This window comes from Pseudopodoces humilis, chromosome 11, assembly GCF_049639895.1.
Source record: "Pseudopodoces humilis isolate 2021_Gansu_Grassland_sample_001 chromosome 11, ASM4963989v1, whole genome shotgun sequence".
In the NCBI taxonomy this organism is placed as follows: Eukaryota; Metazoa; Chordata; class Aves; order Passeriformes; family Paridae; genus Pseudopodoces; species Pseudopodoces humilis.
In genome coordinates, this window is record NC_142210.1 from 23,180,389 (window position 1) to 23,207,381 (window position 26,993).

The 26,993-nt window shown below is 42.9% G+C and overlaps 1 long non-coding RNA gene across 1 annotated transcript; it reads right to left on the reverse strand.

The window, feature by feature from the left end:
* Positions 1-7,368: 7,368 nt before the first annotated feature.
* On the reverse strand, positions 7,369-25,896 carry LOC148183634 (uncharacterized). Its single transcript, XR_015773485.1, has 3 exons — positions 25,765-25,896; positions 8,380-8,563; positions 7,369-7,927 (listed from the first exon to the last, which is right to left on the reverse strand). It is a non-coding gene; the product is annotated as an uncharacterized LOC148183634 (long non-coding RNA).
* Between the last annotated feature and the right edge of the window lie 1,097 nt (positions 25,897-26,993).

A 26,993-nucleotide genomic window follows, 5' to 3' on the forward strand; every position in this document is an offset into this window, starting at 1 on the left:
ATCTCTCCCTCCCAAAACATCTTCAACCTCTGGAAAAAAAAGTATTTGAAGGAAATCAGCTGAAAATCCACGGATTTTCATGAGGGGGTGGCACAAGCTCGCAAATCAAACCAAAAAAAAATCAATGTTTCCGGCCCTCAGGATTCCTGTGTTTAATCCAAATTCTAAATGAGAATTACATTTCCTACTTCACTGTCCTCTCGTTCATCAAATAACCACTAATTATCAGATATAAAAAATTGCATCTTCAAGGAAATTACTTTTCTTAAACAATTTCTGTGATTATCCTTAAATATCATGTGGGAAGGAAAATTCCACTTTCAAATGAGAGCATTAAGAGGACGTTGATGGGGTCAAATATAAAATTAAAGATTATATTCCTTGCACAGATTATAAATTTAAGAAAAAGTTTAGGAAAGTTCTCTCTCTCTCTCTGTACTGGAAATCACCTTTTCACATTCAGGTCATGAAATCCCCAAAATGCATTAAATTATTGTGAGGGAGATCCAGAAGAATTTCTCATATAAAGAATGTTTTTATTAAATATTTACATAAGAATATGCTCAGCACATCTGGATTTCCCATTTTCTGTAGACACATCAAGTCAACCATTCCCATTGCCCAATTTCAAATATATTCAAATTATCATGCTCTGGATGGGATCCAGCTATACAAAAATAATTATGATGTGGCAAGAGAAAGGAATTAAGAGAAATAGTAAAAAAATATGATGAAAGAAAAATTATTGAAAAATATGTTCCTCTTTTTTCATGCAATTTTTCTTCCCCATCCAAGAAATATTCACCTGTTAAGACTTTTATAATAAGATAATAGAAGAGTAGATTTAGGGTGATAAGAGGACACTTAGTAGGAAATAATAAATATATCAAGAGGCCACCATACAACAAAGGAGAAGTTTTAAAAAAAAATGGATTAAAATACAAGGTAAATTTACTAAAAGTTAAATTCTTTTAATAAATTTGGTCATTCAACCAAGGTGGACATGCAGGCTGGTTGGTGAGTGCAGGATTGGATTTCATTTATCTCAGTGAAAAAGCTATTTGGGTGAAAAGTCCCTTTAAGCAGATTTGGGGTCATAAAACCTTGACCAAACAAGACATTTTCCCTAATATCCAACCTAAACCTCCTCTTTTGCAACTTGAAGCTCTCTCCTCTTATCCTGTCCTTTGTTGCTGGGGAAAAAAGATCCAAACAGATTCCAAAGTGGATCCAAAGTCAACTTTTCCCAAAGGGATAACCAAGGAACGAGGAGCACCATGACCTCATGGTGAAAAGTTAGTGGCAAATCACGTGGGTGCTTTAAATAGTAAAATATTGAAGGTTATTTCTATCAAATAAAGTCATTGCTAATTTGATCCATCAGCTCTGTGGAATCCAAATTACAGACCTGTCCCAGCCCAGGAAAATTCAAAGTAATGCAATTATCCTTTTAGACTATATAAAGCTTCCCATCACCATGGCATCCAGATTTATCCTTTCAGGTGCTTAAATAGACACCTTCACCTCAGATGTGCATCAGAGAGAAACTTCTGCACTCTTTTCTCAAAATGACTCCCTGGAAATATTCATAAATTTCACGTGTGGTTGTGTAGGCCTCATTGGCACCTTCGTTTTTAAAGGATTAAAAAATAAAACTCAACAAAGTTAACAAACCCCAAAGGAATTTTGCTTGATTGTGAGGACTTTTACACAGAAGAAGCAGGGATTACATGGCCAAATCTACATCAAAAGTGAAGAAATTTTCCCTGATATCCAATCTAAACCTCCCCTGGCACAATTTCCTCGCATCCAGTCACTTTAACCTGGGAGAAGTGGTCAGGCCTCACTGGCATCAACCTCCTTTTGGGAACTGAAGAGAGCAAATATCAGTAGAAATATATTGAAAACCATCACATGGCCTTCTGTGGCCAAGGAGATGTTGTTTGAGCTCCAAAAATCAGTCATATTTATAAATATATCAATCTGGGCTCTGTTATCAGCACCGTGCTCTAAATGGTGCCAGCAGTTTGAGCTGCTTTTAACAGAATAGAAACAAAAATCCATTGTGCAGCAGAAATCCAGCTCAGGAATGGGCATGTGGATATTTGGGAATGGAATATGGAATGGAACTTGTGGACGTTTTTGTTCAGGGATTCAGGATAACAGTAAAGATGCATTTTGATATTTGAAAACAATAAAATCATAGAATGGGTTGGGATTGGAAGAGATCTTAAAGATTGCCTAATTCCAACCCATTCCATGGGCAGGGAATTAGAATTCCACCAGACCAGGGTGCTCCAAGCTCCATCCAGCCTGGCCTTGCACACTTCACAAGATGGGAAAAATATTGTTTTAGTTCAACAACGACATCCTGAAATCCAAAAAAAGTACATTTAAGTACCAAACACGCTCTAATTAACCAGGGTACAGACAGAAAAATACAAATCCTTTCCTTATCCCACTCATCCACAATCATCTCCCTTAATCCCTGGACTAAAACAGGTTTTAATGCAGATATTCAGGTAAGAACAATACCCATCAAAAACATTTCCATGTGGTGTTCAGAGCTAAACAATTTCAGGCCAAAAAATACTGAGAATGAAGACAGCAATTATCCCAAAGTTCCAACCAGAAATGAGGTTCCCAAAAAATCAAGAGGTGGCAGTTTGGAGCTGTTAAGAGTGGAGCACGTGGCTGTACAAACCCTGCGGTGCAAAAGCCACAAAATAACAGGAGGCTTTTGGCAGAGGATGAGGAGTTTCTTCCCCCATCCTGCAGAAAAATGTAATGAGCAAAACATTCCCAAAAAACCTGTGCAAGTTGAGGCCACTTCAGAACTCCGTGGTTAAAAGGTACAAATGAGCAGCCCACGAGGAAGGAGTTGAAAATTGAACATGGACCAGTGGGATCCAAACAGCTCCAGAGCTACAGCTCCCCCCAAGCTACCCTTGGAATAGGATAAATCAGCAACTCTTCTTAACCTTCAGTATTTATTTGCAAAGCTTGCTGGAGTGAAAAATGGATAAAGCTGAAGCTCCCATAAAACTTTTGAGTTGAACAAAGGAAGAATCGGGAAAATAATTGGCTATAAATATGTCATACAGATTTTTCCTCTTTTTTATGGAGGATTTTTATGGGCTTGGATGAGCTCTCAACAGATAAAATTGAGAAATATTCTCCTCACTTAAAGGGGAAAAAAAAAATCAACCCAAAAAGTTGTTCAAGGGGTAATTAGAAGCAATCCCCCAAAAGCCATAACAGCAGAAGGATTGCTTAGTAACCTCCCTGGATTTCAAATTTTGCCAGGCAGCACAATTCCCAGCCTTGCTGATATTTCAGGATGCATCTCTTCAGTGGAGACAGGGGTTTAGAGCAAATTTTGGGGGCAGAGGAGGTTTGGATGTGCAGCTTTTTGTGCAGGGGAGGCACAGCTGGAGGAATCCCTGCTTCTCACGAGCATCACCCTCAGCTCCTCACCTCCTGCACCCCCCAAAGGGAATTTCAGCATTTCAAAATCCGAATTCTAAGGAAATCTCGTTTTTAATTCCATCTAACCCTGCTGATTTGAGTGATCCTGGTGTTTAAACTTAGGAAATCCTCATCAGTCGACCCTCTGGAAAGGTGAAGAGTTTCCACTCAGGATCTGTCCCACATTCCCTGTCAGCACCACAGCAGGAGATGCCAGGGAAGAAGTGATGATGAGTCTGGGAATGCCAGCATAAAGAAATTCCCAAAATCTTCCTGCTTTGTTCAATAGCCAAAAATTAAAGGAAAATATAAGGAAAAAATAAGGAAACGCATCACAAACCCAGCAGCTTGTTAACGGTGCTTAATTAGCAGCCAGATTAATCTATAATTATTTCGTGCATTTAGATCATTAGTTGAGTGCTCATAAAGAGAAAAAATAAAATATTAAATTTCTGCAAGTCAAAGAGTAGAGGCAAAAATATTTGCAGGATTTCCAGCCCCCCAAAAAGATGCTAAAAATCTCTGATTTTCAATTAAAAATTTTAGAGGAATCCAATCCAAGATGCCAGATCTTGGGAGAGACGATTGCTCCTGGCTTGCACTGGGGTTCCTTAAATATTCCCCTCAAAAATAAACCAAAATGGGGATATAATGAAGCTGGGAAATTTGGGATACCATCATTGGAGTGCAGCAGTTACCACTTCAGCAGGTCCAATATTAAACTCCAATATTAAATAAATAGAAGGGAAATTCCCTCCCAGATTTATCCCAGTCCCAGTCAGCTTTGAGAATGGCAAACTGGGGAAACTGGTGGAGATTTAAACACTGGAGGATCGTGGAATTACAGAATGGATTGGGTTGGAAGGGGCCTTAAAGCTCATCTCATTCCAACTGCTCAACGTTTCCATGTCAATCCATAAAAACCTCTCCAACAGTGGCCAGGAAAAGTACTGGAATATCAGCATTTCCACTAAAAAAGGGAAAATAGCAATAAAAATCAACAACAGCTAAAAAAAAAAAATTCTGTCAAATTATTTCATTTCATAGAGGTTTTCCTCTTTTTTTTTTCATGGTAAATTAAATATTTTCACCCTCTAAAGTTGCAGTTCCCTTTATTCCGACATGAAGGGTTTCTTTCCTGCTTTTCCTACTTTGATTGTCTTTTTTGGCTCAGAAAATTAAATTTCATGGAGTTGGTCCTTATAGATTGAATGCTTTGTGCTAAACAAATGGTTCTGGTATTTGCTGGTGCTTTCAATAAATTAGAATTTGATGCTCAAGCCAATATTGAACTGACACAAATTAGATTTACCAAGCAAATTTTTCCCCCAAATATCATCTTATCGAACAAGGGCTGTATTTTGCACCTGTCAGAAAATGTTTATTGCTTTATTTCATTAGCATGGCCTGTCAAGCTTTAATTTTAAATTGCCTGGCAGAACAGAAAAGACATTTTGCTAAGAGAGAACTCACTTTTCACAGTAAGAAACATCAGTTAATATGGAATGAAGCACCACTGGGTCTTCAGGGTAAATTTATTATTTTATATTTTTTTTTTAGCCACTAGGATTAGATTTTTTCCCAATTATTTAAATGGTTAAAACCCAAGTGGAGGCAGGCTTGTGTAACAGAACTTGTCAAGATGAAATCATAATAATAAAATTAATAATAATTATCACCTATTTTAAACCAAAAGGTTTTTTTTCAGTTCTTTTTCAGCTCTGTTGCAAATATTTTCCTTCACAAGTTGGGGGCTTGCTGGTATAAAGGAAAGTTCAAAACAAACATGAAAACAAATTTGTAGATGCTGCTGCTACAGGAGATTTTTCATTTTAATGGATGAATTAAAATCCTTTTAAAATCAATTAAAAATAGCAGAATTTTCACAAGATATCTGCACAACTCATCGTGTCCAAGAGGGAACTCCAGATTTTCACAGCATTCAAGAATCCTGCTTTTGGGAGGACACTCAAACCTCTGATTCCTGCTGCCTGAAATCCACTTTTCCCATGATTTTTGATGTCTTTTGCAGAGACCAAAGCAAAGGGATTATTCAGGGGAGCAGGAGGGAGCATCCCACCAGGGCAGGAGTCTCCTGGGACTTTGGGAATTTACGCTGGTGAAAATCACAGCTCCTGTCTGAGTGCAAAACCAGGAAAATTTGAGTTTCAGCCATTAAAAACCCTTAAATTTTCCATGTATTTTAAACCACAAGTTCTCATTTCCATGGATTGTTGGTGGTTAATCACTAACAACCAGAGTCTATCCTCCACAAATGTTACACTTCACGAAAATAAAACCAAAAGCCCTCGTTAGCTCCTGAGGTTTTGATTTCACCCTCAGCCCCACGCCAGGCGAGTTCCACTATTTTGCTGCTTAATTTTAATTTCTGCCTGTTTGCATTTCTTTAAAGCCCAGCCAGGTCTGCCTCAGACACGGCATTCTCCAGGTTGTCATTAATTTCCTGCTCCTGAAGCTAATTGGCAGCACTTTTGGAAGAGAAATGCTCCTCAGGAACACCCTTCAGATATTTGTTCTTCAGAGCTCATTCACCAGCATTACACTCATCGAGGACCAGAGATTTGGGTATAAATTAAATGAAATTGCAGTCCTAAAAGGCTGCTTAAACCACACAGAGTTCACATGCAAAAATCAAATAATATCATGTTTTTTCTGCGTTTTTCAGCTTTGAAAACCCAAAATCTGGCTAAAATTTTTAGGGGAGAGAGGAAAAGGATAAAAATGCTCCTCAAGCTGAGGAAATATGGCTGAACTCCTACTCCAAGATATTTGACTTCCTTATTATTACTTTCAAAATTCATCCACTCACGAACACCAGTGCCCAAAATCAGGACCCCTCAGCCATACTGCATTATTATGCAAATTTTTTGATGTAAAATTTATCATGTAAATAATCTGTATTTTGGATCCTGCACATCCCAATGTGCATAAAACATGTTCTGAAAAAGCACGTTGCTCTTACTAATGTTTGGAAAGCTTAATCAACCAACCAGCAAACAGCTGTGTTCATGTTTTAATAATTGAATAAATAATCATTTATTTAATTATTAAATAATATAAAGAATTCCTTTCTACTCCCAACAAAAATAATTTTAAATAATTCCTTTCTACTCCTAAAGCCTTAAGGATCCCCAGCTCCCAGGCTGTGCCACCCTGCTGCTGTTCATATAGTTTTTATTTTTTGCTAAAGCCAAGCATATTTTCATATGATCTGAATGCAGGGAGACAGGGCAGGAAAGAAAAGGATATTTACAAGGAGCACAAGCATTTTATCATTTTTCTGATCCCGCTTTTCATATTGAACTCTTGTCCTGCTGGGTGGGCTGTGGCTGGAGCGTTTGGCGTGGGAGGCGATAAGAGAACCCTGGGGTTTAATCTGGATCTGATCCCCACCCCTCTCCTGGCAGTGTCCAGCCCGATAAGGACTGATAGGAAAACAAGGTTTCAGCAGGATCTCTTGGCTATTGACTGCGCTTGCTCCCAGCCATCATCAAATTCCCGTCAAATTCCCCCTTAGCGCCGTCAAACCGCGGCTGCCTGGGGCAGGAGCCGTCACTGCCTCGCCGAGTGCCACCATGTATCCCACGGCCTGTGACATGGAGCTAATTTTACCTGCAGGAACAACATCCTCCTAAATTTGTCCGTTTACTGCGGATACACGCCAGGCCAAGAGGTCAAAGACAGAGCAGGGAACCAACAGGAAAAGCAAAGGGGTTTCCCTCCAGAAGGGGCAGAAGATTCCCTGCTGGCTCCTTCCAGCGCTCCTCAGAGCTCTGGGGAGGGGAGATTGCTCAATTTAACGTTCAAACAAATTATCCCATTGGAAAGGGCTCCGTGCTCTCGGATAAGACTTTCCCAGAAGTTTAATTCCCTAATTTCGTCAGGTGCCGCCTCGGTTTTCAGGGACAGATTTAGAGGGCACCTCCTTTGAGGGCAATTTGAGAGAAGCAGAGTTGACACGGTGTCAATCTCTTGCCAGGCTGAGTGGCATCTCCCAGCAAACAATTGAATTTAGGGATGCAGCCTGCTTGTTCTAATCTCCTCTCTCTCACCAGGCTAAAATGCTCTTTTACATAAGCAGCAAATATATTCAATATTTGATGATGTGCGACTGAAAATTTGTCCTTCCCCAAGGAAAATAACTCCAGGCTTTTAAAAAAATGAGGACTGGGAGCTCAACCATTTTCCCCAAATGAAAGGTCATAGCAGCCACTGCTATCCTAAATTTATCTCCTTGGTTTTATAAAAACCCTTAACTTCACAAAACATTTTGGGGTAGGACACAGAGATTTGAACAGAGAGGTTCCTCAGAGAGAGAAAATCCCTCACTTTTGGGTGCTTCCCACAGGTTGGATGTTCTGTGCCATGTTCCTTCCTGATGAGCTTTGTAAATTGTGCAGTCAGTGCTTCAGGACACTTCCAGAGTAGAAATGAACTTCTAAAATTAGTTGGATACAGAGAAAAAAAAAAAAAAAAATCTTTATCCAGCTGCTGGGATTGACTGAAAGCACAAAGAGTCACATTATTTTATACATATTATATATATATATATATACAAATATATATGCAAATATATATATTTGCATTAAAAAATGTGACAAAAATTTTCTAGGGCTATGGGAATGATAGATGGGAACACCCAATTTCCAAATTTCCTGATGTCCAAACAGCTCAAGTGTTTATTTATTTAACACCATAATCATGATGCATAATCACAGCTGAACGCCTTGTGCTATAGTAAAACACCTACTTGAATTCATTCATTAACTTCATAGAAGGTGCAAAAATATGAAATAAATTTCCTTTTTCTAGGCTGAGCTGTTATATAAGGAATACAGCCTGACCTGACTGAAATAAATTATACATCTGGCAGGAAATGACTGTCCATACCGTGAAGCCCTTGGATTTTGTTCTCTGTAAAGATCATGGGCTGTGATGTTAAATGTTCAGACAGAATGATGGGGCAGTTTGTGGCTCATCATTTCCATGTCAGGGGACGTGCTCAAGCGCAGGTATTGAGACAAGTGACACTTGGAACTCCCAGCAGACAGGCCACGCAATGTCCTTGAAGAGTCTGCCAAGAAATTCAAGTTGTCACCAGTTTGCCGTTTCTAGAAGAAATTCCTAGTTTAAACATCAAATATCCCTATAGCACTTACAAAATTCCTGGAGAAGTCATGACTATCTGCAGGAAAAAGATGAAAGATTCCCTGGCAGAAGGCATTTTTGGTTGTTTTCAGGAGGCTGAGGGTGGCACTGAGGAGGGTTCTGAGGTGTTTTTCATGTGTTGGACACCTGGACACTGGTACAGGTACGTGGAGGTGAAAGGCAAAAATCAGTGGAAAGCAATCCTTGCCTACGTTTTCCACAGAGCAACTTTGAGCAGGGTTTGGAAAGTTGGTAAAAGTAATTTTTTACTTGTTTTTCTCTCCCTTTTTAAGCAGCAAGGAGGCCAGGCCCATTTAAATTCTGCTTCTGGCTTGCAGCGTGTCTGAACACAGAGAGGTCATGGCTTGATGCTGCTACTTTGATGATGGAAGAGAATTTTATATTTCGCTCCTCCAAGTTTTTCCTCCATCTTCTGGCCCTGCAAGTCGATGAGTTGATATTTCTAAATGCACAAACACACGATTAACATCGTTTTCTCTTCTCAGAGGCCTTTGATGTGCCAAAAATAAGGAATATGATACAAAGTTCAGCACCCAGGAACCTGCCTGACAAAACCTTCACACCTGGCTCAGGAGCAAGGAGGGCTCACAGGAGAAAGGAGTGGCTGGAGAGGCTGGGAAAAGGTCCCTGTCCTCTTCTTCCAGCTCTGTGGAAGGGAAGATTTTCCAGGCCCTGGGGAGTTCTACAGCAGAAGGTTTAACTTCAGCCAAGGATTTAATTTAAGGTTGGATTTCAGGCCCTCTAACACAGGCTGGTTCATCCTACAGGGAGTTGTGTTATCACCCTGAAAAGGTTAAGAGAGAACTTCTCAGACCTTCAGCTTTGTCCCTCCTTCTCTGATCCCCCCTTATTGTTAATATTAACTTGGCATATTTAGGAACTGTGACTCAGCCTTCCCAGAATGAAGCAGTGTCCCTGAGGCTGCTCAGAAGCCACGTGGTTTGTATCCTAAACCCAAAACTCCTCACAGAAAATAAGTGGATTGTGCTCAAAAAGGACCCCGAGCTTTTGTTCCACCACCCTGACCCAGCACTGAGCTCCACCAAAGCCTTCCCTGGGTACAGATGTGCCATCCAGCACTCAGCTCCTCCCTCAGAGGAGCAGAGAGTCCCTCATCCCGTCAGATGTCCTTGGAAGAGGCAGGGATGACCTTTCCCAAGGGCTGGAGCAGAGCCAAGTGGAGCTCGTAGCACAGAGTGACAGGGGACGAGCAGCAGGGCTGGGACTTGGGCTGGGACAAAAGGCACCACCATCTGTTCCAGCTCATCCTGTGCTGCTTGAAATGGATGAGGGGAGAGGAGATATTAATGCTCAGAGCCCTGGGAGACGGGGTGCATCCCAAATCCCCACAGCGTGGCACACATCACACATTGTTTCCAGCACTGTAATTATCTGATAAAGCTGTTAAGCAGCCCCCTGAGGTGCCAGGAAGAATTCATACTTCCCACCAAAGCAATCGTAGCCACAGCCAGATATTAGTCAGCAGCTGGATTCTACTTGAGGAGGGGAAAAAATTATATCAGGAGAGTCATTTCCTTGTGTTCCTGAGAAATTCAGGTTTGTGATGGGAGGATGAGCTGGCTGCACTCAGCTCTTCTTGAGAGGTACAGAACTTTTCTTAGCATAGAGAGAGAGGCCCAAGCATTTACTATGTGCACAAAGGTGGAGGGTTCACATTTGCCTCCACCCCACAATGAAACCTTGTTAGGTGGAAGATAACCAAACTTTTATGAATTGACCCCAAAATTAAAAGTTAGAGTTCAAGGCCAGGCTGGACAGGGCTTGGAGCAACCTGGGGTGGTGGAAGGTGTCCCTGTCCATGGCTGGGGTGGGACTGGGTGGGCTTTAAGATCCCTTCCAACCCAAATCATTCCATGATTCTATGATTAAAGAAGCCCAGGTGTAGACATAAGACCCCCAAACCTCGATTGCTTTGTCAGTTAAAGAAATAATGGGAAATTATCAATGAGACAAAAGAAAAATTGCAATTGCAGCCACTTCAGATTGGAGCAAAGCCACCCTAGAATATAAACCAGCAGCACTTTGAGAAAATCCCTGTCTGAGGGAGCTTCCAGGCATCATCCAGGCACTGCTCAGCGAGGATGCTGCCAACAACCCGGTGCTGCTTCCTGACCTGGTTTGTCCAAGCAGCAGCACGGCTCCAAGCAGAGCTTCCCTGGGGCTGCTGCCTGGGAAAAAGGGATGGACAGGGTCAAATTCTGGATCTGGAACAGTTCCCAGGTGGAACATCCACCCCTGTGTCACCTCTGCTGTGATGCTGCTGCTCCAGGAGGCGCTGGGAACGCACACAGTGGGATCATTGCTGCGTGCCAGGGGAACCCCCACAGGTGAACCCTTCCCAAAACTCCTCAGCAGCACAGCTGGAGCCCCAGAGGGAAACACCCCCAGCTCAGTTCTGCTTTATCTCCCGCTGTTCATGTGCCAATATTGACGCAGCCACAAACGCCCATCTCCCTCCTCACCTTCAGCAGGCAGCAAACACAGGGGGTGACTTTGAGCCTTGTTTACCAGGGAGAACAATTGCAATTCTCCTCTCCACTTGTCTTTTATCTCAGTTTCTTCCCTTGCCTCCATATTTACCCTCTGCTCTGGCAGCACGGAAATGTGTTAATGTATAATTAATAATTATAAAGTTCATTAAGCACCACTCTGTAGGGGCCTTACAACCCACACTGACCCAAAAGGAGCCTTGGTCCCCCTATTCCCAACACCCCCATTGGAAAAATAAACCTGGGTTTGATCTTTCTTATTTTTCTTTTTCTTTTTTTTTGAGGGACTGGTTTTGATCATTCCAGCAGCGTCTGATTGTTTTAAAGTGGTTCCTGCACCCAAACTCTCTTCTGGCCCCACCAGAGTAACTGCAGCAAAAACAGAGCTGCAAAGCAGCACTAAAACATCCCCAGCTATAACATTTACACTTGTCTTTTATCATTTCACATATGGAGACATCACCTAATTGTCAATAGACTCACAACAATTCTCATCAAGGGCCTCACCCATAGCTCCTCAGAGTCAATGAGACCATTCTACTGCCTCCAAATGGCTTTGGATCATCCCCAAAAGGAGGAAAAAAAACCCCACCAAGATAAATTGCAAATTGTCTCATTAACTCCTCCAAATGTCTTTTGAACCATTTCCAGAAAAATAAATGAAGGGGAAAAAAATAATAATAATAAAAAAAAAAGTAGTCAAGCACTCCAAGAACGCGACTGGAGTAAAAAGGAGAAATAAAAATAAAAAGGCAGCGCCCAGAGTAGTCTCAAAGTTCTACGAGAGAAAATATAATCACATATTGGAACTGACTCCTAAAATCCAGGGAGAGCAAACCCTGCCACGAGGCTGCCCCTCAACCCTTTCTGTCTCGTCTCTCAGCCTCTCCTCGCTGCTCTGGTGGGAAGGATCCACAGCATCATTATCAGAAATAACCACACTTCTCCCCATCTACCCTCGCCCCAAGCTGAGCAGGGAAACAGGAAAAAAACCCAACAAAACCCCACAAAACAGTTACATCGACAGATGTGAGCTCTGATTTAAGCTGCTATTTTTCTGTCCCTAGAAGTCTTTGTTTTACTGGGAGCATGTGGACTCACAAAGTTTTCTTTCACTCAAGTACATAAAAAAATTCTTGCAAGCCAAACACAGCAACAACAAAAAAAAATCCATACTAAGTTCCCAATCCCAAAAGATTTCAGATGGAAGGAGCCTAAATATCTGTAAAAATCCTACCTTGAGCTTAGAATTCATCATCTGGGGTGCAGCAAATGCTCTGGGTATCTGTGGTACTCATTTTGTCATAGGCCTAGAATTGGTTAATTTGAATCTATCTCAAAGCAAAAATATTATTGCCACTGTCCTGAATGTTTTCTGTTCACTGCTGAAATAAAATCCTCTGCTGAGTGGTGATTATGAAACCCGATTGCCCTGGTAATTCCAATATCTGCTTCCCTTAATTTCCAACTCTCCCACCAAATAAAGCCCAGGATGAGGGAGAAGATTCATTAGCATGACAAAATTAAAATTATCCCAACAATCCGCAGTCGCATCCTGCTGGATTTTGCATCAAACCAAGCTTTGTTCTCCAGCTTTTCCCTGTTTGAGGAACAGCTTGTGCCAGCCCCACGTCGTGGCTCAGCAGAAGGGGAGTTCAGAGAGACCATCAGTCTTCATTTGTGACTTAAATGGTTCCGATAGAAAATTGAGTTTTGTAATTTTGAGACGGGCAAAGTCTCTCAAATGCTGCCAAAAAAAAAACCACAAAACAAAAACAAAACAAAAAAAAAACCCCAATTATTCTTATTTTTTTAATATTGTAAAAAGTCTGTGAGCTTAAAAATATTGCAGAACAAAAGTGTGGAATAGGAAATGCAGCTGTTTACAAAATACAGAGCAATTTCTGATTGCTTGCACTCCATCAAAACACAAGATATCGTGATGAAAAATACCTCAGCTTAATCACACATCCTGAGGTGATATCCCTGCCTTTTCTGCTGTGTCAGGGTGAATAATTCCATTCCATCCAGATAAGATTTGCAATATAGTTTGAATTTCTCGGTGCGTTCTTCCCTTCTCTCCACAATATATTAGAGCCCAAAAACAGACATTTACCACAGAGGGCCAAAAAAGCAGAAAAATTCACACCAAGCTGACCAGTTTTGGATATTAAGCCAAAATATTTTGTATTTTCACCTCTCCAAAAATTTATTCCAACATCTATCACCCAAATACACATCTAAGTTTCACCCCACAAAAAAGAAATAGATTAAAAAAGGGAGAATTTTTATGCAATGATTAATTCATGCCACAAAAACCCCAAAAACATTCAGGGAGTTCTGGTGTTTCCTCCTTCTCCTGAATAATTGGAGACTTGACCTAATGCATTTCCAAAGGCTTGGCTCCCAATCCAAGATTCCTTACCAATTCCAGTGTCTTCTCCAAGAATTTAGGAAGAAAATCCCAATTTCAAAAGTTATCACAGAGAAGGCTCCAGAGAAGGATTTCAGCCATTAGAGAACATAATTATTCCTTTTTTTTTTTTAATCCTGTTCCTTGCATGAAGCTTGACCACGGGCTGGAATTTATAAATTAAATGTTGATCACCACCATAAGTGCACAAAAATAATAACTATTTATATTTCTCCCCAGAGTGTAGCCAGCTGTCCCTGAGGAAGGGACACAGAGCAAAAATCACAGCATGGCTTAGAAAAGCTGGAAAAAATTTCCAAGGCCATCAAATCCAACCATTCCCAGCACTGCCAAGGCCACCACTGCCCCATGTCCCATGTCCTGGTGGCTTTTAGATTCCTCCAGGAATGGGAACATCACCACCCTGGGCAGCTGTGCCAATGTTTGACACCACTTTTGGTCAGGAAAATTCATATCCAACCCTCTGATTAAAAGTTCATCCCTCTGCCACACGCTGAGGCCACGCTTTGTGCCTCAGCAGCCTTTCCAAAGCAAATATTTTGTGTGTTTTCCTTTTCTGTGTGGAATCAGAAAACCCCAGAAATCCAGTAAATATAAATGGCCAAATAAAAAAGGAAACCTATTCACAGCCTGCGCTGAACCACTCTCCAGGGAACTTGTAACTGCTTCTCGGGAGAGCTGGGTAAAATATCTGTATGGATCATGTCAGGAGGAATTACCAGCACTTATTTATGGCTATGTCACCCAATCCTAACATTTATTCACTTTATGTCACAGCTTCACTTTTAATTTGGTCATCCTCCTGATTTCCTCCACATCCCAAACGCCCTGGAGGCCCTTTAAAAATAACACATGTATGGAGCCCAATTCACGGGAAAAGCCCCCAGATAAATCCAGGCCAGCAGTAAATAACCATTGGCTTCTCCCCTCGGATGCTGCAACCGCGTTTATCCCACTCCAAAAAGTCCCAGGCTGCCTGTCCAATATCTCCATTTTCCACACATCAGTCCCAGTGGCTGAATTCCCTTTTAAAGGGCTTTATTTTTGCACTATTTTTGCACTAAAAATGGCTCCATTCGAAGGCAGGATAATTTTTGCTTCATCAGGATCCCAAAGAACATCAATTTAAATTAAAAAAGAAAAAAAAAAAAACTAAAATCAGTTTTGCCAGCGACCAAAGAACAGATGACAGATGTTCTTCAAAATTTTATCAAAGATTACTCCTGTTCTGAGCAGCTGAGAGAAGTTTTAACAAATAATTTCTGACATCAAATTCCTCTCAGCACAATCCAAAAACGTGTTTAAGACACTGAGGTAAAGATAAAAATTTGCAAAGTACTCGATCCTCAATCCTCCTCCTTCCTCAGACAACAAGATGTGGGTTTGGGGGGGTTTTTACAGCAGGAAAAAATAGAAATAAACTGAACAAGACAAAAAAATCTGGCACCAGCTTATTAAATATTCAGCCAGTCTGGCCCAGCTGCATGTGTCTAACTCAGTCTGGCAAGTTTGCAACTCTCTGAAGAGAGATTTAATTTTGCATTAAACACGCGGTCAAAAAATTAAGTTCAAGGGTTTGACAGGCGAGTTTGGGGAGTTCAGCAGGGCATTTGTTGGCCTGAAGTTGTGGCCACCTGACTTCCATGGAAGTTTCTCCCCCTTCCTCTCCAGAGGGATTTTTCCACACCCAACCTCCAGTCCCCAGGAGCAGCGGCTCTCTTTGGAGCACGGCTTTTCCTTTTTTTGGAACAAATCTGCCACTGGGTAAAAGATTTCTTTTAGGGAAAAAAAAGACAAATTTGTATTTTAATGGATTTTTTTTTCCTTCAGCAAGCCATGTAAAAATAGTTACCTTGTGCGTTAAGGGACTCTAAAAGCAGCTGCCACAATTTCATTTGCTTTTAGAACCTTCCTCCACACATGATGTCACATTTTGCAGGTTAAAAAAAAACCTGGTTACTCTGAAACTTCTCAGACAGCTGGGTGGTGTTCTCAGGACAGGGCTGGCTCCCCACAAACTCCACACATTCCCAAATCCTTGTTTTCTTGGCTTTCCCAAGTGCAGCACAGGTTCTGCAGTCTCATCATAAAAACCTCATTAACTGAGTTAGAATAACAGGAAAAGAATTTTAAAATTAAAAACCAGTGTTCTGATTGGAGTCTTCTTCCTTGGCTGTATTAAGGGATTTTTTTTTATTTTCTTTTTTTTGTAGTTTTTTCCCATTTTTATTTTAAATTGAGGATGAGGTGCAAAGCGCTGCCTGTAATTTATTTACACACCTGCTTCATAACCACCTAATTTCTCAAAAACCAGCAGAAACCCAAATAACACCATTAAATTAAGCCTTAATTAAGTGACAAAATCAGGCCAGCAAAGTGACCCTGAGTCCCCACTCAGCACCAACACCCCTGGGACAGCACTGGCTCCTCACCAGCAGGAAAATTCCTCATTCCCATTGGATTTTGCCTGGCAGATGCTGAGTCCTGCCCCTGCCAAACAGATCCCAGCATCACCATGGAGGTCTCAGACAGGAGCTCTCCCAACTCAAAAATACCAGGAAAATCCAAAAAGTTGTCATTCAGCACCTCAAAACTGTCATTACCATGACAACAGAAATAACTCAATTATTTACCATCCACCCATAGCGGCTTCACCTAGACAAACTCTTTCCCAAGGCTGTTGTGGGATAGTATTTCAAAACTTTGGATTTAATCATAAATAACATCAGATTAAATGGGTTTGTAGCAGTTTGCTTGTATTAGTTATATTAATTTTATTTCTGAGTGCTAGATTTTAATGCTGATATATTAAACACAGATACACTTCTATATATATATATTTATATATTGAAATATATGAGAAAGATATAGACATAATTTGAATAAGCCCATGAAAACAATCAGCTCAAGATTTGCAGGAAATCACCCAAAATTAAGTTCTTTTCTTGCCTAACCTCCATTAAACCATACAAGATTTTACCACAGTAACTCCCAGATCTACTCATTTTAAATTGCTCTCCAATGCTCTGGACATTGTGTGGCTTCACTGAAGACATGGGGATGGATTTGTTTCCACAGATAAAACAAATCCTTTAAATTGTAAAGGGAAATTGTCACTAAGTGCCAAAAGCTTTGGTACAACACCAAATTCTGCACCAAAGGGGGAAGGAAATGAGATATCCCCTTGTGACAGAAGCGTTTTGTCCCCTGCAGCCCAGACCTGAGAATTCCAGCTGGAATTAATGTTCCTCAGAGCAAAGTTGTGGTTTGCTGAGGTAATCACGGGTTCATTTGGGTGGGAGAATCCCTCCACGATCACCGAGCCCAAACACTGACCCTGTCCCCAGGCGCCACAGCCTGGTGCCTTTTCAGGGATGGGGATCCCACCACTGCCCTGGGCAGCTGTGCTGGGGCTGGACAAGACGGATTTTTCCTTCTGTCCAATCTCAGCCTCCTCTGGTGCAGCCTGGGGCTGTTTCCTGCCCTCAGGTGCTCCCAGGAGACAGGACCAAGGTGGGAACAGGGCTCTTCCCAGGCTCCTCAACACAGAAACTCCTCTGCTTGACTCAGAGTTCAGCCCCTAAATCACCCCAGGAGCATCTCCAAGCCCACATTCCCAGCAAAGGCTGCAGCTGCTGCGTCCCCTGGAATCCCCATTCCAGCCATAATGGTTCATTACATTTTACATTACAAAGGCAGCAGGAAAGGACAATTTGTTATTTCCTCCCTGATTTCTTAGTTCAGATCATCCTGACTGGTCTCACCAGACGCTGTTTGATGCTGCACGGGGCCACACAAACCCCACAATCATTTCAAACAGCATTTCTTTCCCTCTTGCTTTTCTGTGCATAATTGCCAGGTATAAAATACAGCTCATCTTGAGCCAGCAAACCCCAGCACAGGGCTGCAGCTACATTTATTTCTTCTATAAATAGCATTTCATGGAGTGCTCACCCTGGAATTTATACCACTTTAGCAATAAAATGAAAGTGGTGTTTTGGAAACAGCATAAAAATGCATTTTTAATCATGAAACCTTGTAAACCTTGCCTAGAATAGTGTCAGAGACAACTTTTTCTTGCAGAAACATCGGAGAGATAAATGCTGACCAAGTCATGGGGCAGATGTTGGAACGATTGGGATTCAGAAAGTGGCTCCAGACACATTGAGCTGGCTCGGCATTTTAGGGCTGAAGTTAAAAATACAGAGCAATGAATTTTGAATGTGATTATTCCGTAGATGGTTCTGGGAACTACTGGAGAAAACAATTTTGGGCAAGGCACAGAAGGCTGATGAATGTAATTCCAGGATTTGGGATGAGGAAACGGGTGCATTTCAAAGGTAGGACCTGTCTTGGCCAAAAATCATCAATTCCCACTGCCCTGAGGGCCCTGATCCTCCCTGGTCACCAACAGCTTCCTTTCATCAAGGCTGGGCTTTGGTGGGTCTTTGTCTCCACTACCAAATTAACACTTGATTTTTGTTAAACTTGAGCTTAAATATGTCGGCACTAACACAAGAAATTCCAAAGTTCTGGCAGCTGAACAGAAAGGGAGCATCAGGATAAAGTCAAAAAGAAAATAAAGCAAAAAAAAAAGAGTAAAACCCCAAACACATCAACCTCTTCCTATTTATCCATGGAAAATGAAGAAACTACTTATCCTAAAGCCTATTTACTACTTATTTCCCACAATTTTCAGAAATCCACAGAATAATGGGAAGCTGGTTTTCTCCTTTTCCTAAGAAGTGAAATAAAACCCAAGGAAAGGACTGAAATGGTGATTAAAGTCAAGGAAATCGGTGGGGAATAAGACAGGGACAAAAGGAAAACAGGATGTAAATCTTGGCTCCAGAGTGTGCACTGAAGTTTGAATTCATTGTCTTCATGTGAAGACTGAATAAACATGATTTTAAATTAAATCCTGAACACCAATAAATTTCTGTGGCCCAGGCACTTTCACTTCACAGATGTATTTTTTTAGGGGGGGAAAAAACCCCTGAAACTCAAGAAATTTCCATGAGGCTATTTACAGCTCTTTCCTTTGGAAAAGCAGAATATCCAGCAGGAAAGGCTCGGTGAGGACGTGCCAAAGAGAGGTGATGTCCATCCCAGGGTTTGGCTCCAGGGGAGCACTGAGGGACAGATATCCCTGTGCTTCCCAGCTCCAGAGAATTCCCACGACAGAGATTCCCAGCAGCTCTGCAGCAATTCCTGAGCACTGGAGGCTGGCCTGGCTCAAAAGGGCTGCTATAAATAATTCCACGGTTAATTCAGTGGAAGGGCTTTGGGAAAGAAACACGGGAATGATGATCCAAAATGAGCCATTCCTGAAACTTCCTCAGGGCTCTCAGGGCGCCAGACGCAGAAGGTGCTGATCCTACACGAAATCCAAAGGGCAATGCATATTTTAAAGGAAAATCCACTGCAAACACCAAGGGAAGGCTGGCACTGACTCAGGGAGCTGTGCCTGGAGCACAAAAACCAGGAGAAGTCTCATGGAGCCCGCTGAACCCGAAGGAATCAGACATGGCCTCGGGAAGGCGACACGAACATCAAACGTTCCAGCTATAAATACCCTGCCTGCCTCTGGCAGCGACCTGGGCCACGCAGGGATAAGCAGGACAAACATGGAAAGGTTTTTGGATCTCCCTCCGTGCCGCTGACCACATTCCAGGGGGACAGAGCCGCCAGCACACGGAGGAGGAGCAGCCACGGCGAACTTCCCATGGTTTGGGTGGGAATGCCAACAGCCCAAATCCCAAATTGGGGTTTTAATGGGGGAATTGAGTGGGAAAACCTGTCCTAGAAACATCATCCCAGTGCTGCAGCGATAAGGGTGAAGGTGTGGGTCTATAAAAGAGTTATGGGTTTGGATGAGATTAATATCCCCCTTTTTTGGTGCAGGCAGGAAGAAAAGTGCAAGTGAGAGGATTCCTGAGTCCATCAGCATTTCCCTTGCACTTTCAGTCATGATTCACCTCCCATTTCAGTAACAACTGGAGCTGTACTGTAAAACATGCTCCATTTTGCTCAGTCACTGGGATTTCCAGCCTGACCTTTCAGGAAGAGCCAGCAGCAGATCCACACACCTTGAAAAGGTGAGGGAAACCACTCGTGCAAAACTGGACAGACCCAAGGAACACACAGCCCACCAGCACAGCTCTGAAATCATCACAAACTCCTCCCAGATGAAATTCATAAATTAGTGAAAAAATCCTTCAGTATCACCACGAGGACTAGCAGGAGTTTGGTGAATTATTTACTCACAGAGCAGGAGACAAGGGAAAGCTTGCAGCAACATCAATTCCTGACACATTAGTGAGTCTTTCACTTCTGTTTTATCAGCCTGCTCGGGTGCTCTCAAGTTTGCTGAGCCCTGTTCTGGGCCTCACTGGAAAGAGGTGACAATCTTGTCCATGTAGAAGCAAAGCTGGAAAACTCAAATCTCATTTTAACAAATCTCTTCTGCAGCCACTACAAAGGTGGCTCAAAGAACAGCTGGGATTTCGTTTGGGATCTTCCATTCACTCATTCTGGGTATTAGCCCCAAATAAATGCATGTTTCAGGAAAATTATATCAGAGTTTTATCATTGTTTCCACTCTGGTTTTTTTTCAATTTATCAATTGAATTTCAGTTTATTTTTTTTTTAATTTATCAATGTTTCATCAGCTTTCAGACATACTCTGATCTCTTCAGCAAAGGTTTGTGGATAACTGAAGGAGCCAAACTCATCCCTGCTCTCGCAGAAAGGAAAGATACAAAGGAAATAAATGGTCAAACATCTTCCCTCCTCTCCATTCTACAGCACAGGAGGGAAGAGGCCACACCAGAGCTCCCATGAAATCCAAAAAAGCTGAGAATGTACAATTTTTCCATGATTTTCTGATTGAAAAAAAAACCCTGTCCCAGCAGGAATTTAGAAGTTCAGAAGGACAAAACACTGAAAATGTGAATGCTCCCATGCACAACCAACAATCACAGGATATTATTCTTCATGTCTTTAAACATGGACAACAGCTCCTTCCAGATCAGCCTTGCTTCAAAACCTCATTTGGCTGAATTTGATGGTTTTATTAGAGATTGTTATGTACATAGAAAGACAAATGAAAATCAGATTTTAGAGGCAAGAAGAGGGGAAAAAATCCTGTATTTTCCTTGAGCCTTTATCACTCCATCCTGATTAAACAGCTGTCAAGCCCACCAGGCCTGAAGAGTGAGCACATCCCTGGTTCTGAGGGAAAAACCCCCACCAAAAAAAGGCTGATTGGGAGGAGGCGCTTGGCCCACAGATATTTCCTGGAGTAGTCACAGAAAGGAGCCTGTTTGAGCATCTCAGGTCACCAGCAGACAATTGAGGCACAGATGTAGAAAGAACATCGAGCTTTGGGGGATAATCAGATTTATTTTTTTCAATAAGTAGAGCGTATTATTTTCAAGTGGTTAACTGAGAATAACTCTTGCAGAAGTACAATATAACAGTAATTATTCCAAAATCAATGGCACAAAAGGGTTCATTTCAAATCATGTTACGATTGCTGGATTAAAGTAGTTATTATATAATAGGATAGCAATTACTCCACCTTAATAATTTCTGGGTTTCTGAGGGTGAAAGTGATAATACACAAGCTACAGCAGGTGTCAAATTTTAGATGTTGTGGGATGAATATTCCAAAGGCTGGAAAGAAACAAACAGATTAGCATATAAAAACCACAGGCATGGAAAAGAGCTAAAAATACCCAACTACTTCACCCCTCTCGCCTTGAGCAGACATTCAGAAGCAGCTCGCTCATAAAGGGCTCTGAGCACGCAGTTTAAATCGCAAGGAGGGTTCTCATCACCCTCCTCTGAAGGAACTTCATGGATTTTGGGATAATCAGCTTTATTGTCCGTGACTCTGGCAGGTCTGGAGCAGACAAGTGGGACAGTGGGAAGTCCCAGATTGGCAGGAAACCCTAAAGACTCATCCCGTGCCTCCAGCACAGCTGGGCTTGCTCTGGGCTGGAGTTTTGTCAGCTGGTTCGAGACTCCAGTTCCTGGGATCTCCCTCGCTGGGATATTCCACAGCCCTCTGGACACATCCCTGTGCCACCACCCTGCCTGGGCAGGTGGGACCAGGGGATCACTGTGGGCCCCACCAACCCAGCCCAGCCTGGGATTTGCTGTAAAAGCACCCCCAAGCACGTGGCTGCTCCTGGGTTTCTTGTTCCCCTATCTCACTGATTTTTAACCCCAAGCTCCCTTCCTTTCTCTTTAAATACTGCTTTTTAATCACATTCTAAGAGCATCACTTTTCCAGATGCCACCTTAAATCCTGCTTGGAAAACTTGGAAAGAATAAAAATGAGAAACAGCCCTCCTGACAAGCTTTTCCATTTCCTCTCTGTTCTGTGGCAGCTTTTCCCTTATTCCCAGTTCCTAAAAGAAGCCTATGCTAACAGACCCAATAAATGGGAGGGTTTTTACAGATTCAAGACCCCAGAAAGAAGAACTGGGTTTGGGGTTTTTTTTCCCTATTTTCTTTAGAGGAGAGATCCCATCAGTGCCCAGCAGCTGCAGCACCAAGGTAGAGCAAATACACAACTGCCTGATTAGTCTTTGAAATGGAGTTCTCTTGGTATTACAAACTAAATGGCAAGTCCAAATGAAGTCCACCTAATTCCTAAAGAACAAATATTTGAGCCCTATCAAGGAATGCAAAGTCCCTTTGGAAAGGGAAGCAGACACTGAGGTTCAATACAGGTAAATGTGAAGAGTTTAATACAGTTAAAGCAAGGAGAAAGGAAAGTCTCTTAAAAAAGATAACTTTGTATCGATTGTAAATTTACTAAGTGTAGTTCAACACACGAATTTTTGCCTGGTCCTGTCAAAACAGGGAAACACAGAGGAAAAGCAGCCCTGGAAACACAATCAGGCAGTGATGAAAGGAGAGGGATTTCTGACACTGAATATTTCTGCAAGGCTGATTTCATTCTGTGAGGATTATCAGTAACCAAATTATTACAGATGCTTCACAAAACCTAACCAGTCACAGAGCTCTGAAGTGGAAGCCAAAAATATAGGGAAGATTTGATTAAAATGTAAATATTTGAGAAAACTATAATCAGGGTAATCAAAGTGTGAAAGAAGGATGTCACTCCAAGGAAAACTACACGGTCTCAACCTTCCCACCAGCGAGTGTGACCTGTGACTGATCCCCACCTTGTCACCAGCCCTTCCTTGGACACCTCCAGGGATGGGCACTCCAAACCTCCCTGGGCAGCCTCTTCCAACCCTTTCCATGGGGAAATTCCTGCTGCTGTCCCCCTGAGCCTCCCCTGGCCCAGCCTGAGCTGTTCCTTCTCCTCCTGTCCCTGTTCCCTGGGAGCAGAGCCCGACCCCCCCGGCTGTCCCCTCCTGCCAGGGACTTATGCAGAGCCAGAAATTCCCCCTGATCCCCCTTTTCTCCAGGCTGAGACCCTTTCCAGCCCCCTCCTGAGGCTCCAGCCCCTTCCCTGGTCACACTCCAGCCCCTCAAAGTCCTCCTTGCACCGAGGGCCCAGAGCTGGACACAGGAATTGAGGTGGGGTCTCACCAGTGCTGAGAACAGGGGGACAAACCCTTCCCTGCTCCTGCTGCCCACACTGCTTTTGATCCAGACCAGGTGCCATCAGCCTTTTTGGGCACATCTGGCCACATCTGGGCTCACATTCAGCCAGCACCACCAGGTCCTTGTCCACTGGGCTGCTCCAGCCACTCTGCCCCAGCACTGACAGATGTGGGCAAAAGGGATCTCAACAACCCTGCAGGCACAAAACTGGGATTTCAACGTGAACATGAGGGATCCCAACAACCCTGAGACACAAAATTGGGATTTCAACATGAACATAAGGGACAACCCTGAGGCACAAAATTGGGATTTCAACATTAATAGAAGGGATCCCAGCAGCCCTGAAGACACAAAACTGGGATTTCAACATGAACATAAGGGATCCCAACAACCCTGAAGACACAAAAATGGGAATTCAACGTTAATAGAAGGGATCCCAGCAATCCTGAAGACACAAAACTGGGATTTCAGTGCAAACCCTGCAGATTCCAGCACATCCCAGCACCCTCCTGCTTCCTGAGCAGCAGCCCCAGCTGCACCCCTGTGCTCCAAGGGCCGTTCCCCCCTTCCCAGCACTCACAGAGGCCACCCTTGCACATGAACCCAAGCCCAGGATTAATTTATGATCCAGTGGGAGATTTGCTCTTGCTCCCCTGCCTGATGCCAGGAGCTGGTGCTGCTGGTGAGGCACCAGCAGTGCCCAGGAGCCACAGCAGGGCTGCACAGAGGATGCCAAATCCCAGCCCCAAAGCTCTCCCTGAGCTCTCCAGGCTCAGGAAAACCTGCCCTGTCCCTCCCAGCACAGCACAAACCACGGTGCTAAAAAGGGTTTCTCGGTGCTTTCAGCAGAGAGATTAAACATTAAAGCAGACGGCGGTGGTACGAAATATTAATGCAGCATAAATAAGCCCCTTATTATCACAAAAGCATATTAACCATTCACCTCAGCAAAATTCTTCTCTCATCTCTCTGCCTGCCTTCCATCACAGCAGCTGCTCTGTCTGATGTAGGCCAATTCCTCCTAACTTCATGTTGAATTTCCTCGTGCTGAAACACTGGAAACACGACACAGAAATCTCCAAAGAAATCTACGAAGTGCTGCACAGAGCTGGCAAGCAAAGTGTATTACAGATTATTTCTCCCAGCCTAAACTGAGGTAAAACAGCTGCATAAACAAAAGGTGAAAGCAGAAAGGCTTCCAGACAAATATTTCTGCATTACCACCCACAGAGGAAAGCATCACAACACATCCAGTTACTGGGCAGCTTGAGGAATTATACTGAAGATGGTATAGAAATACCCACTATAGAAATAGGTTCATAAGGCAAGAGATTTTAGCAGGTTACTCTTAAAAAAGAGACTCCCAAAGATAAATGGCAGTAAGATGCCACAAATTGCCAGTGGCTTTTTCAAGCCAAGAGACTGAAATAAATCCTCAAATATTCCTCAGAAATTCAAAATACTGAGTAACATTAATGCACAACTTCCCCCTCGCCCCCCAGCATTGTTTATAATCAGCAAATTCTTCATTCATGGGGCCAAAAGGCAAATCCTCCAGGACAGGCCAAGAGAAGTCTGTCCTCCTCTGACCAAAACACTTCATGGCTGTCCCATCTCTTCCTCTTCAGCAGAACTCCACATTTATTAGGAATTCTTCTAGGGCAGAGATGATTTTTGTGATACCACCAGATGGTCCAGTCCCACTTAAACCAGGAAGAGCAAATGCTTATCTAAACATCAGAGGGAGAATTTGGATGCTGTGATGTTCAGCCAGGAAAACTCCCCCGGGCCCAGCAGCCATGGCCCAAGCTGAATTTCTGCTTTGAAGCCTCCAAAACCAAAAGGCTGCTCCACCAGGACTTGAGGAGCTTTATTTTACAATTTTTGGGACCTAAAGGAAGGAAGTTGTATTGGGAAGGAGCTGATTCTTCTAATTTTCACTTCATGTGCAGTGCCTGAAAGCTCCCAGCTGGGGAAAAAGTGCAGAAGAGGAAACAACAGCAATAAAATAATTTGCTGTTGTAGGAATCTTCCCATTAAAAGGAATCCAGCAAGGGGCTGCTCTCCACCTCACTGTGTCCACATGGAGCTTTTTCCACATCCTGACCACGTTTTTTTTCCCCTTCATTTTCCTTTCATTGCCTCATCACAAAGCTGGGTGACAAGAACCCTGCACTTACAGCTAACACCTTTTGTCCCCAAGCCAACTGCTCCACTCCTCCAGCCCCCTTCCCACAGCTCCCTGCAGCCCAGGAAAGGGAAAATTTGGTGGGAAACCATCCCGAGGCACAAAAAGGAAACTTCCTTCCTACAGCAGAGGAGAAAGCAACACCCAGCTCCTGTCTGACACCAGCAGGAGGCTCACACTGACACCCAGGAGGCTCCAGGTTCTCCTGGCACAGGCACAAATCCTGGGAATGCTGAGAGCCACTGGAATAACTGAATTTAGCAGCCCTGGGCAGGATCCCCTGCAGCAGCCACCAGACATCCCAGGGGGGAAAACACATCCTCAGTCTCCTGCTCAGAGAAAGGTTTGTCCAGAAAAATACCCAAAAACCAAACTGAACTCCTTACCTTGAAAGCAATTGTCCCATTCCCAGGAACTCCCAATCCTTCTGTATTCATAAATCCCTGGATTACATGGATTCCACACCTCCAATAAACAACTCTGCTTCATCTTTCCCTCCTTCCTTCCCTGCTAAATTCCCTTCTCACAGCACCTCCTTCCCAAGGGTCAGCAGCTGTTCCTGGTGGGCAGCACAAATCCCCACAGGTGGGAGGGATAACAGAGGGGATTTGGGAATTCCACCTGGAAGGGCAGGGAGCACCTGCACAGCCCCTCCTGACACTCTGCAGGGAGTGTTTGAGAAGAAATGCTTGGATCTGAGTGGAATTACGGGAAATTCCATGGGATCTCAGGAGGTTTAGCAGGACCAGGAGCTGTGTCCTGCTCTGGGTTCCCACAGGAGGGACAATGACTTCTTGGAGGAAGCCACCAGCGTTCCAACACTGTTCCAAAATTCCAGTAGATCACAGCTTTAAAAAATTGTCTGTTTGTGTTGCTATTTTTTCCTCTCTCTCCGAGTTTTGCTGTATTACAGAATGGCTTTAAAAAGGCATTATTTCCCTTCCCTCTCTTGCCCCAAACCCCTGGAATTTGTGTTATTGATCCACATTTCTGCTCAGCCTCACACCCAACACTTTCTCCTCAGTGGAAAATCTCTCTCTTTTACTGAGATCTCCAGTCTCAAACCATTGCCAAACACATCCTGGAGAGCTGATTCCTTAAATAACACCATTTCAGGGGGGAAAAAAACTAAATTAACTCCCTTTACAAAGCCCTTCATGGAGGGCACGTTGAGTCTTTTGAAGGATCCATGACCTGAATTGGCTGCAAATTCCAAAGGTCTTGGGGTCACTGGAAATGCTGATTCCTCCTCCAGAGCAGGAGTAGTTATTGCTAAATTTGGGTCTAAATTTGGAGGGGTTTTCGTCTCTCCTCAGCTTCCTCTTTTTCAGATCCTGCCTTTTTTTTCATTGTCATGCAGGGAAGTCAAACTCCTGTGCTGTGAAATTGCGAACTGTTTCCATGGAGATGATTAATATGTTCATAAATCCCCAATAATTCATTCACTGCGGGACCACTGAGGGTGAAATGTTGGCTGGCAAAAGAAGATGACTTTGAAAACAGATTTTTTTTTTCCCCTTTTGTAATAACCCAAATAAACCAAACAAATAAGTGCAATGCGTACAACATGAATATTTTTAATTATTGTGTCTCCTTTATGGTGTTCAAGCCTCAT